This window comes from Hemiscyllium ocellatum, chromosome 18, assembly GCF_020745735.1.
Source record: "Hemiscyllium ocellatum isolate sHemOce1 chromosome 18, sHemOce1.pat.X.cur, whole genome shotgun sequence".
NCBI lineage: Eukaryota > Metazoa > Chordata > Chondrichthyes > Orectolobiformes > Hemiscylliidae > Hemiscyllium > Hemiscyllium ocellatum.
In genome coordinates, this window is record NC_083418.1 from 33939908 (window position 1) to 33952934 (window position 13027).

Below are 13027 nucleotides of genomic sequence, written 5' to 3' on the forward strand. Positions count from 1 at the left end.
GGCTCTTTGAAGAATAAATTTCATGATAGTCCAGTATTCTGGAAAAGAAATGTAGGTTAACAAATTAAACTCTTATACAATATAGTCTTCATTTAGATTAATGTATTGGACATTCAGCCACATTGGGGAAGGAAAATAGGTTTACACTTGAATCATAGAATAGTTACACCACAGAGCAGGCCATTTGGCCAATTAAGCCTGCTCAAGCTCCAGGAGCAATTCAGCCCTTTCCATTACCATGCCCATTCCATTACCATGCTATTTCCTAAAACCCTCCATTCTAACTCTCATCACATTCCTCATCCAGGGAGAACTGCCTTTGGTTGCTCTACTTTTCTCACTGTGGCACCATTACACCAAATTATACCAACATAATTTCCGAATTAAAGACAGACCATTGTTCAATTTTAGATTTGTCAGTCCATATTCTATTCTAACCTACTAGGTTTTCAACCTATTAAAACTGTCCCTCCTCCAATTAAGTATTTTCACTATGAGTTGCTCCCTTGTCCTTCTTTAGATCTAATCTAAACCTATGATATGATAATCACAGTTCCCTAAGTATTTTCCTATGGACACACTTGATCAACCTCACTTCCAAAACCAGGTCAAGCAACATATCTTTCCTCAATGAGTTGGAAATCTACTGTCAAACAAAATTCTCTGGAACACATTTCAAAATTCTTCTCACTTTCTGATATTTAACACTGTTGCTATTCTTACGATATTAGCACAACAAACACTATTATCACTCCTCTGTAATTCTTGCAGTTACCTTGCCAATTTAGTCCTCCGTATCTTTCTCACTATATGTGGCCTATCAAAATACATCCTAATGCCTTTATCTTTTCCTAACTCTCACCAATGGATTCTTCCATGACTATTCCAGAATGTCCTCAACCACTTCAATCTTAATATTCTTCTTAAACAATGTTGCCATTCCTCCATCTTCCTTTTTTCCTTCCCTATTTTTCCTTAAACCTTGCATCCAAATATATTCAGTATGCAAACCTACCTCTTTTTGAGCCAGGTTTGAGTTACTGCTAATGCTATAATATTTACACATGGTATTTTGCAACTACAGGTCATCAACCCTGTTATTGTACACTGGTTATTAATATTTATTATATATTACTTACATTAATGTAAACTTGAATTAGATACTTTTGTATCTTTCAGTCTGGTCACACCTTCTGCCTTAGCATACCATACTCTAATGCTTTCTGACTCTTCTAATACTGTGCACAGTATTAGAAGAGTTAGAAAGCATTAGAGTATGGTATGCTAAGGCAGAAGGTGTGACCAGACTGAAAGATACAAAAGTATCTAATTCAAGTTTACATTAATGTAAGTAATATATAATAAATATTAATAACCAGTGTACAATAACAGGGTTGATGACCTGTAGTTGCAAAATACCATGTGTAAATGTTATAGCATTAACAGTAACTCAAACCTTTGATCAATTTCTGGACCAAGCAACAATGGCCAAGCTAGTTTTTGATGTGTGGTGCAGTATCCTTCACCATCATGCTATTAACTTGCAGTCTAACTGTCTAGACCATAGATTTCTATCATCTTGAAATACAGACTGGTTGCAGTCACTTTTTTTCAAAAGGTCCTTCAGCAAAGCCTCCAATAATCATATTGTAAGACTCTTGCTGCTGGACAAACTTGAGTGTCATTTTTACCAAACCTGAGGCTATATCAACATATGCCATGAGAAATTGTACAATCCAGTAAATTAACTGATCATTTGACCTTGTTGAATATCACTATGTTGAACACATCCCTCTATTTTATGCTAATTTATAGGTTTATATTATGTAAAGATAGAAGTTGCACAACCTTAGCTTGATTCCTTCAGGTGAGGCTGCATTCATGATTGCATAATTTGCTCTGATTGAAAGATTTTTGTGACTCCTTACTCCACTGCCTATACTTTCTAAATATCCACACAGAAGGTCACAAGTTCATGCCACAGCTCCTTTGATTTTAGCTGGGCTATCACATCATTTAAGTAAAGGGAATTTGAACTTCAGAAGTTGAGAATTAGTCAGGAAAGTCAAGTTAATAGCAAGGAGGTGAAGGGAGAAGGTAGTGATGTATGCAAATATGTTAAAACATTTCCACATTTTGATGAGAAAGATGTTAAAGCCTTCTTTATGTCATTTGAAAAAATGGCTTGGCAGATGGAGTGGGCAGACAACTTGTGGGTAATGTTAGTTCAGACTAAGCTGGTAGGCAGAGCTAGTGAGATATTTGTCAGATGAGGGGTCCAGAGATTAAGCAGATGTCAAAACAGGCTATTTTGAGTGCTTATGAATTGATTACAGAACCTTATAGACAGCAGTTCAGAAGCATAAAGGATGAACCAGGTCAGACTTATGTTGAGTTTGAAAGGATTAAACATAGTAATTTTGATAGATAGGTATGAGCCTGAAAAATAGATAAGACATATGAGGCTCTAAAAAAGATTATTCTGCTGGAGTAGTTTTAAAAACTCATTTCCAGAGATGATAAGAAATCATGTCGATGAACAGAAAGTTCAAGAAGTGAGAAGAGCAGCAGAGATAGCAGATGAATATGTGTTGGTGCATAAGGCAAAGATTAGCTTCTGGCAAGAATTACATCCTGTGAGGGATAGAAATTGGGAGAAGAGGAGATCCTTCACTACAAAACAAAGAGTAGCTCACACTGGGAATAGTTTACCACAGGTGAAGAAAGAAGCCCAAGAGGGTGAAAGGGTGGTGAAAGGCCTCAGGTGTTTTCACTAATGGAATGGGACACAAAATTACAGTGCCGATGGTTTAAAAAGGGCAATGGGAAAAGGTGTTTTCACTGCCAGAAGGTGGGAGACGTAAGCTGGTCGTTGAAGAAAGGCACTGTGAGAAAAGATGTGGTAAAAATGAGGCTAAGCCAGTGGGATTAGTGAAAGTAGTAAAGGAAATCCCCCAAAAAGTCGAGGCGCTGCAGGAGAGTGCACAAGGTAGGCAGAGGCTGAATATTGAGTTAGTGCCTGATCTCTATAACGACTTCACCTCTGGGGGTAAAGTTTACTCAGGAAGAATGGGGGTTCATCATTCAAGATTTGGACAGGCTTAGACAGATCCAGTCAGGGACTTGGATGGATTTGAACAGATTTGGGTTACGAAAGGTCTCGGCAGATTTAAACACTTGGAGATTAGTGTCCGAGATCTTTAAACAAAACTTAGGTGTGCCAATTTGTTTAATTTCAGTTATTTGTGGTTGGTTAAATTAAAAGTGAGGGAAATGGCTCTTAAGGTTGCTAAAGAGGTTCTGGGGTTTGAAGATGCTTCATAAATTTGCCAAGAAAATTTAGAAAGATAGAGGAGGGATATACTTTGAGAATTAGCAAATAGGTTAGAATTGGGTTTAACCAGGGACAAAAAGGAAAGCTGAAATGGTTTTGGAGTTAGTCAAACACTTAGATGTATCAGAAAAACAGACAAGTGCAGGAGAGTTAGAACAATTTAAATTTCAGTTGGGGCAAATGGAATTAGAAAATAAAGAAAGGGAAATAAGAGCCATGTTAGAGAAAAACAAGGTTATGCATCATGTGGTGGAAAATGGGATTAGAATAGTTAGGAGCTTGTTTTGATTGGTGCAGACTTGATGTGTCCAAGAGCCTTTTTCTGTACTGTGGACCTCTAGAACTTGAATACCCTGAGGAAGGGTTTTAAGGTATTGCAAACCTTAGATAAAATCTTCAGATTTGGGCGTCACTTGGAAAGTGATGCATGGAACAATGGAGCCGGAACAATTGACATTGGGATGATCTGTGGATCAAGAAACATTTAGAATGCAACATTGGCAAGCAGGAAGAGTGGGAATTGCAGGAGTTTAATGGCTGGAGCAAGGGAGTGGAAGTTTATCATACAAGTGGGATCTGGAAGCATGTTTCTGTGACCCACCAAAAATGAGCTGCATGATTGACTGCAGCTTGGACAATACAGCTTGGAGAGACAATAGTCCACTCTACATTGAGGTTTAAACTCTCACATCTTTCATATCAGGAGGTGGTGTCCACTGCTATGTTGCTGGTCATTAGATTCCTTCATTGTTGGCCTGCAGTTCTTTGTCAAGATAAATTAATGAATTTATTATCCAACCTGTAAAATATAAACTTGTATGAACAAAAATTTACTTAATGTATTCCAAAATTACAGTTTTCAGATTATTGTACACTTAAGAAATCCTTTAGTGTAAAAACCTGAGATAGATTCTGTGGGATTTTTTGTTTCAGCAAAAATACTTTGAAATACACTGTGAACTGAATTCTCAAGATAATATTTAAATAAATATCTAAAATAAAATACTACTCTATTGTGAACTCCTCTTAGAGTCAGGCAAGCCTGTAACTACATATGACCATAACAATACTTGTGACTGTAATGAAAATCAAGATTTTGTTTTGAAAAATCAAGCATGCTTTCTTCTTATTTTGGGGAAAATTGAGTCAACAAATCACTTTGCTGTGATCCATGTTTGACAGTGAAAGATGGTTCAAGTAGAAAGGTACAACCCTTGGTTAGTAATGGTGCATTACAAAGTATTGGATGAAAGCTCATTATTGTGGGAGAAAGCTTTATTATATATTTAACCATCTCATACCAAACCCATAAGCATTTGATAATAGTACATGGAATTAACATCCCTTAGAAATCTGAGAAATGTGTTGGGAAGGAATAGAAAATGGCATGAAAGGAGTCAAAGTCCAATCGCAGACTTGAAATTTCACTGCGAAAACTTCTTTTGTCCTGGTTTGGTATCAACAGATACTGAATGATAGACTCTGCTTACCAGATGGATCTGTGAACAAACCATTGAGACTACAGAATGTAACATAAAACCTTTAGTGAAATTGTAACCATATGTCCAGCATTTGAAAAGTTTGGTCTTTACAGTTGCATTCATTAATTTCATCATGTTAGAATTTTAAATATTTGCTAGTAATTTCAGTTGGAGCACTGATTTAATTCTGGATTTGTGGTCTTGTATACAAGAGTCTAGATTGCAGTGGTGCTGGAAAAGCACAGCAGTTCAGGCACATCTGATGCTGCCTGAACTGCTGTGCTTTTCCAGCACCACTCTAATCTAGACTCTGTTTTCCAGCATCTGCAGTCATTGTTTTTACCCGGTCTTGTACGCAACAACAGCAAGTAACAATCTGTCATATCTTTCCAAAATATATCTTCTAAGCATGACTTTTGTCAGAATATAATATATATATATATATATATATATCTCAGGAATTGCTTGACATCAAAAAGGCTTTTTTTGTAGACTAACTATTATGTTACGTTGATACTTGTTTCTGTCTGGGTAAGATAGAAAACTCACAGTTAATGGATTCAAAAAATTCATAGCAGTCCTTTGTTTTGAAACAAAATGATTTTGTGCAAGCAATAACACTTAACAAATCTGGTTTAGTATGATTACAGTAAACATGCTCCATGATCCATTTTTTTTCTTCATCATTGTCTGATTGGCAGAAATATATCCCTTTGCATTGCAGTTCTTGACTGCTTTTAGCATTGTGTATGGATGTGATATAAATTTCAAGGTTATGATACAACTTTTAAGGTTCTCCCCCATGAAAGAGCTATGAGTGAATTGACTTTATAGTTTCGCATTTGGAACGTGTGTAAATGCTCATTAGCAAACTGAGTACTTTTAGTTCAATTTAAGACAAAGGAAAGAAATACTTGGAATGATTGCAGTAAATCCTGTCTCATGTATCAATATGTTGAATTAGGCAGCAGAAGACTTACAAAGATTTACAAAAGATTTTAATGTAAAGTTTAGTACACCATAAGTATCAGTTTCCACCTCTTGCGTCTGGACCATTTCCTTGTTCAGATGTCCACCATGACTGGGGAAGAACTCAACTCTTTTCCTCCTCAATCATCCTGTTCAGAGCAGGTAGGATACGTACCTAAATCTTCTGGTGAAGAGGTAGGGACATATTACTCTGTCATAAGAGGCCCTACAAAGAACTCAACTTCTTTTTACCTCCCACAGAATTGCTACAAACACTGCCCTCGAAACAGTATAACAATAATAGAACAGAAAAAGGAAGAACTGTTGTAAAAGGACGAGGACTCACCAAATAGGTTGGAAACCGTCATTTTTACATCAACATGTCCAGCAATGATGTTACACAACTTTGGTGCAGGTAGGATTCTCTTGGCTCAGGGACAGTAGGGACACTACCACCGTAGCACAAGACACCCTAGCTTTATTTTAGTTTAATAGCTAATCACCAAATCACTGGAATAACTAATTAGCAAAGAACAAGCATTGCCCATTTGGGACAGTTCAACAATAACAAACATTAAAAAGTTAGGGAAAACAAGGGAAATTATGTCATAACTCAGCCCTTTTTCATTTTAATTCAAATAATCAACTAAACAACCAATTAAGAGAACTCATTTCTTCCTTTTTAAAAAGAAAATTGTCATCTATTCAGATATGCTGCTACACACCTCTGTACAGTTTATACCACCACCAAATCATTCATGTTTCTTGTTAAAAGAACAGTGTGCACTGCCCTTGATGGGCTCTGCTTTCAACAGAAGTGGGGGATAGATAGGGAAAGAGGGACGAGATTAAATTGGAGTTGTAAGGGTGAAATAAGGCATTCTTCCACATTCCCCTCACCAACACCCTCCCCCACCAAACCATCCAGTACCTATTTTTCTCTAAAAAGGCATCAAGACAGTTGGTGGACACCACATGCTCCCTCTTTAAAGAATCAGGCTTGAACAGAGTCCGGAAGAAAAGCAGACAGACAGGAGAACTCATCTCTTTTTTATCCCCAAACCTGTTCGGAGAGCTGTTATTACACATTCCTGGAGGAACTTAAACTTGGGTCCCCTTGCTCAGAGGTAGGGACACTAACACATCACCACAAGAGCCCATTGAAGGAATGATTAACAAGCAATATTCCAACATGTCCGTTTTCCTTCTCCCAAATAATTTTCTCAAGATGTTACCACACATCTCTGGATAGCTCGTGGCTCTGAGGTAGTGCCAAAACCACTGTGCCATAAGATCCTGGGGAATCTCTTTTCTTTTATTTTACTATATGCAGAAACGTTTTCACACAAAACTGAATGTCCAACCTGTTTAGAGATACTATTTCATACCTCTCGAGCAGGTGAGACTTGAAACTGGACCACCTGGTTCACAGGAAGTGACAATACCACTGCAGCACAAGAACCCGCCAGAACCTATCTCTTTATTCTGAATCAGTAAAGAGATTTTCACAGTGAAAAATAGAAGTATAATCTTTTGGATGCACTGAAGCATTTCAGCTATACTTTCTTTGCTAAATCAGTTACCCCGATACAACTGCACAAAGTCTTGCACTGACACCCCAGTTGAATGGAGGAACTGCCATACAGTTGTGCCAGAATCCAACAGAAAGGGCTGTGCCAAAATCTTGATCTCTGTGTCATCATAAGATGGGTCCTCCATCAAGCTCACAGACAGTGGCATTCTCACAATGTGCTGTCATAAACTGCGATCCTGTTCAGAGACGTCTATATTTAAATTCTATTCCATGGCTTTATAAAGCAATAGCGCACCCATATTTTCCACATGTCACCTTTGCGAGTATTGGGTTGTCCTCCAGCAACATTCCATGAACATAAGTGGCAATATAGCAATCAGAGGTCACAGCCATCCAGGAAGCTCCTTTTATAGTCATGCTCTTACAAAGGTAACCAATAGCCAAGCCAAGCTGGTGAGAAAGAGGGCAGCTGTCTAAACTGGTTTGTGATTGTGTATTTCTTCAGCTGTCAGGGAACTCTTGTTGCAATTGATGCTTTTTACACAATTGGACTGGCAGTGTACTATAATGACAATGGCTACTTGATGCATCAGCTGCTGGAACTCGGCATTCCTGGCAATCAAATCAATTTCACAATCCATCTCCACCAGTACAGCTGACCTTCCACCTTGCAGCAATCCAATGAGGATATTGCGATGCTGCAATCTTGTTCCTGACCTCTCCGCCCCCACCCCCTCTCCGGCCTATCACCCTCACCTTAACCTCCTTCCACCTATCGCATTCCCAACGCCCCTCCACCAAGTTCCCCCCTCTCTACCTTTTATCTTAGCCTGCTTGGCACACCCTCCTCATTCCTGAAGAAGGGCTTATGCCCAAAACGTCGACCTTGTAGTTTAAGTGCTTTACTCCATCCTTCCTTATGGGCCTGTTTGCACTGCCAGGCTTCAGTCAGTTGCTAAACTTCCCTTAGGCCTTCTTACGTCTCCCTTCTGTAGGAAGGATGTTGTGAAACTTGAAAGGGTTCAGGAAAGATTTACAAGAATGTTGTCAGTGCTGGAGGGTTTGAGTTACAGGGAGAGGCTGAATAGGCTGGGGCTGTTTTCCCTGGTGTGTTGGAGGTTGATGGGTAACCTTAGAGGTTTATAAAATAGACGAATAGACAAGGTCTTTTCCCTTGTGTGGGGGAGTCCAGAACTAGATGGCATATGTTTAGGGTGAGGGGGAGATATGTAAAAGGGACCTGGGGGCAACTTTTTCATGCAGAGGATGGTGCGTGTATGGAATGAACTCCCAGAGGAAGTAGTGGAGGCTGGTATGATTGCAGCATTTAAAAGGCATCTAAATGGGTACATGAATGGGAAGGGTTTAGAGGGATATGGGCCAAGTGCTGGCAAATGGGACTACATTAGGTCAGAATATCTGGTCAGCATGGACAAGTTGGACCGAAGGGTCTGTTTCCATGCTGCACATCTCTATGACTCAATGACTCTATGACAATTTGTGACAAATACCCTGTCTTTTTCTCAGCATTGCAGAAGGAGCCCTTTGTCACCTGCTGTTAATCTAATTGAGGACTGTGCAGAAAAGATTATGGCTATAATTATATGATTATTCTGTGGAGCAGAGAAGGCAGTCATGATGCTAGGCATTCTGAGATGGTCAGTGCTATGGACAAACTTTACTGTGCCAGCAAATGAAAATCGACGTATCAGACATAAGCTCTTCTTCAGGAATGAGGAAGGTGTGCCAAGCAGGCAAGATAAAAGGTAGGGAGAAGGACTTGGGGGAGAGGGGTTGGAAAAGCGATAGGTGGAAGGAGGTTAAGGTGAGGGTGATAGGCCGGATAATGCGATGCTGCAATCTTCTTCCTGACCTCTCTGCCCCCACCCCCTCTCCAGCCTATCACCCTCACCTTAACCTCCTTCCACCTATCGCATTCCCAACGCCTCTCCACCAAGTTCCCCCCTCTCTACCTTTTATCTTAGCCTGCTTGGCACACCCTACTCATTCCTGAAGAAGGGCTTATGCCCGAAATGTTGATTCTCCTGCTCCTTGGATGCTGCCTGACCTGCTGCGCTTTTCCAGCAACACATTTTTCAGCTCTAATCTCCAGCATCTGCAGTCCTCACTTTCTCCCAGTGAGTGAAAAGCCAACAAACAGAGCTCATCTCTTGATATTTTCTAATCAACCTATTCAGAGATGTTATGACACACCTCTGGAACAGGTGGGATTTAAACCCGGGACTCAGAGGTAGCGGTAGCGGTACTGCCATTGTGCCACAATAACCCTGCCTGTAGTTTTGTAGATACCATTAGACAAGATTTTCAACTCCAGAATTAGTTACTAAATTCAAATCAGAATACATCTCTTCCTTTTTTTTCAATATCCGGAAGTGCTATCTCACACATCTAAATGTCTTTTCCCACCATCAAATCACCTACTGTAATTATCACTTATTGTAATTTTCACCTATTAGCCACCACCATTAAATCACCCATTGTTTCCAATTGTTCAACATACGTGCAGAGCACGTTAAGAGCAAATAACTCATCTTTTTTATTCTTAGTCAACCTGTTCAGAGTTGTTATTACACAGCCTGGAGCAGGTGGGACTGGAATACCACTGCAGCACAAGAGCCCGAGAATACTTTTTTTTAAACCACAAGTGCTGTCAAAAGTGTCTCTTCCCCTTTTGCTGGGACACTAGCACTGCACTACATGCGGGCCCAGCAATAATGCTTATTTTTTTCTATATTTTGTCACAAATGACCTGAGGGGCTTTTTTTATATATATAGTGAAACAGAAAAATGAAGACACTCTTGCAAATAGACTTCATGTATACATGTTATTCTCCACCATCAGGAAAACATCAATGTAACCAATTGTATATTTAAAAGCAAAGGCCATTAAGATCAAAAAAGTGAAGATGGGGGGAGTAGGGAGAGAAGAACAGGACCAAATCAAAATAGGTTTGGGGGGGGCGCAATAATGCACTGTGTCCACCATGATGCCCAACTCTCTATAAAAGCAATGAGAGCATTGATGGACACTGCATGCTCCCTCTCCAATGACACCCAGGCTCAAACAAAACTCATTTTTTAAAAAATAAATTGACCTATTTTTCTGATCAACCTGTTCAGCGATGTGATTACACACTTCTGGAGCAGATGGAACTTGAACCCGGACCTCCGGAACCCGTCTCTTAAATGCAAAGTCCATGAGCATCACCTGCTCTTAATCAAATCTGGAGGTGATTGCCCTACGCTTTAAAGAAAATGTATTTCTGACTGACAATCTGATCCATTCCTACTTTCACAATGAATTTGTGTTTGATTATGAGAGATTGGTTTTGAAGTGTATTCACTATAATAATGTAGAAGAAAAGGCCAGCCAATTTGAACACAACAAGGTGCCACCACCAGTGCTGAGATAAATGATCGGGCTGTTGGTTAAAGTTGATTATAAGTGGAGACCAAAGAAATATAAACAACCTAATGTTGGATACATCAATGAAGTGGATCCTCCCCTCCTAGCCCAATCTCCCACAGTTTAATATTAAGAAGAATTCAGCTCTGGTCCAGGCTGAATTATCTGATTTTAGCCACACGAATTGTGGGGGTGATCTTATCGACTTCAGAGTGTGCAAACCACTGAGAAGTTTGGGAAATATTATTCATTTCAAATCATCCTGTTGAAATTAATACAAAGTTCATTACAATATTTAGTATCATTTTTGATTCCTCAGATATTAAACATCTCCAGCTCACAGATAGCAAAACTTAGACAACCTTCAGGATCAGGCTGATGAATGATAAGTAACATTCACACCACACAAGAACCAAGCATCCTTGATCCTGGCACCAGGAAACAACACACTATTCTGCTTTTTCTATGCTGGCCACAGAAAAGTTTGTCTGTACCTCTGACTACAGAATCCCCTAACACAATTGATCTCTTGGAAGCTGACGTACCCCTCGTTGCATACAGCCAGTCTCAACATTAATGTTTTTTTTAAGAGTTTAGCAGGAGGTGGAGGGTTGGGGATAATGAAGTTGATTTTATTTTCAATTCTTGATTTGTGCTTATAGCTTCATGACTGCAGTTTCTCTTTGGTACTGTACCTGTGATTTATCTTATTATGAGCATCAGCAGGCAAATTGCCTGTTAAAGGATTATGTCTTTACCTAAGTTTCACCCACGTTGCTTTCCAAATAAATGTGGTGGACACCAATCAATGCTAATGGACTTTAAAAAACCATCTGGATATCAATGATTTCAACTCTGGAGGCTCTCCAGGACCAACAAGCTCTTTTCTGAAGGGTGTTGCATAGGACACAGATAAAAGAATGCAATATTATCCGGAAAGGGAGAGAAGCCTGATAATTACATCACAGCTTATGTCACAAAAAAATGTCAGTTTAATTAACCTCCAAACATTCTATTAGAGATGATCCTTGAAGGCAAACTAGAGTCAACTGCAAATTGTACACAAGTTTTCTTATTAATGCTAGGATATTAATTGTTACTACAGCTTCAAAATGTATCTAATTAACTCATCCCAATGAGCTCAAAAGACAAAACAATGCATCATTGGAACGCACTTCTGTGTCACAATGTGAGACCATCATATGTGATTCTGAGAAAATAATTACATTCCCTTTTAGTAACTCATATTGAAAGAAAACAGCTGTCACAGTACTGTGATTGTATGTTTAAGAACTTGTTTTCCAAAATTGCTTTGAACATAGCTTTGCTGTAAAATCAAATCAATGGGGCAGAAGGTATCGTTAACTCAAGGCATTGTGTGCTTAGATAATAAAAAAAGGAAACAAATTAATATTCAAACAATGTAATGCAATTATAAAGTTGAAACCTCCCTCACTCTTGAAGAACATAATTCTCCTGTTCCTTTCTGTTACAAAGTATAGGCATTCCTCCTTCTCTACAATTGGGTTGAAATCATTATTTATTTATTCCTTCCAAGATATGAATTTCCAATCTCATTCTCTCCCTCAGCTTCCTTTCTTCCTATAATATAAAATACTTTTAAAATCCAAGCACAGCAGCACTTCAAAAATGCTTGATTCATCTCTTCCCCAACTTGTGATGTTCTGTATGATAGACCCTAGCAGTTCAACCAATTTTCTAAATGAATAAATTAGGCAAGCAAATCTCAATTTCTCAAAACGTCTGCTGTTCTACGACAACAGGAACATTATAATGTGTAATGCACAACATCTAATACTTTGCGAGGTTTTTCAATTGTTAAAGGCTTTGAACAGACTTTTGGTGCTGTGTGCAATAGCTTGTTTTTAAGTCTACATGGTAAACATTTAAAAAATGTATGTTATTTTTAATCTCATGATAAACCCAAATTCTTGCCCCTTCCCTGTTTTGCCACATATAGATGGTGAATTTGACAGGATAGGTCAATTCAGAAAAATGTAGTCGGTGCTCCACTCCTTGGAGCAATTCAGTGATTCTTCCCGAAATGATGTGTGGAAAATATTATAGAAGAACAACGTCAAGTTTGGCTGTAGTATAATTAACAATTAAATCAGCTGATGATGATTCTTGTCTCATGTTAGCACCTGAAGAATGGCCAGTTAGTGGAGGACGGCCAGCTATCCAAGATCAATATTATCGTACCGATAACAACAGTGTTTATCAATAGACTCCTTTGTCCACCTTCCATTGCACAGCCCCAT

At 38.9% G+C, this 13027-nt stretch overlaps 1 protein-coding gene and 1 pseudogene across 1 annotated transcript in view; both read right to left on the reverse strand.

Moving 5' to 3' along the window:
• Positions 1-13027, reverse strand: part of syt7a (synaptotagmin VIIa) — a 682829-nt gene that overhangs the window by 280964 nt on the left and 388838 nt on the right. The window lies entirely within an intron of this gene.
• LOC132824327 (elongation factor Ts, mitochondrial-like) lies at positions 7360-13014 on the reverse strand (annotated as a pseudogene).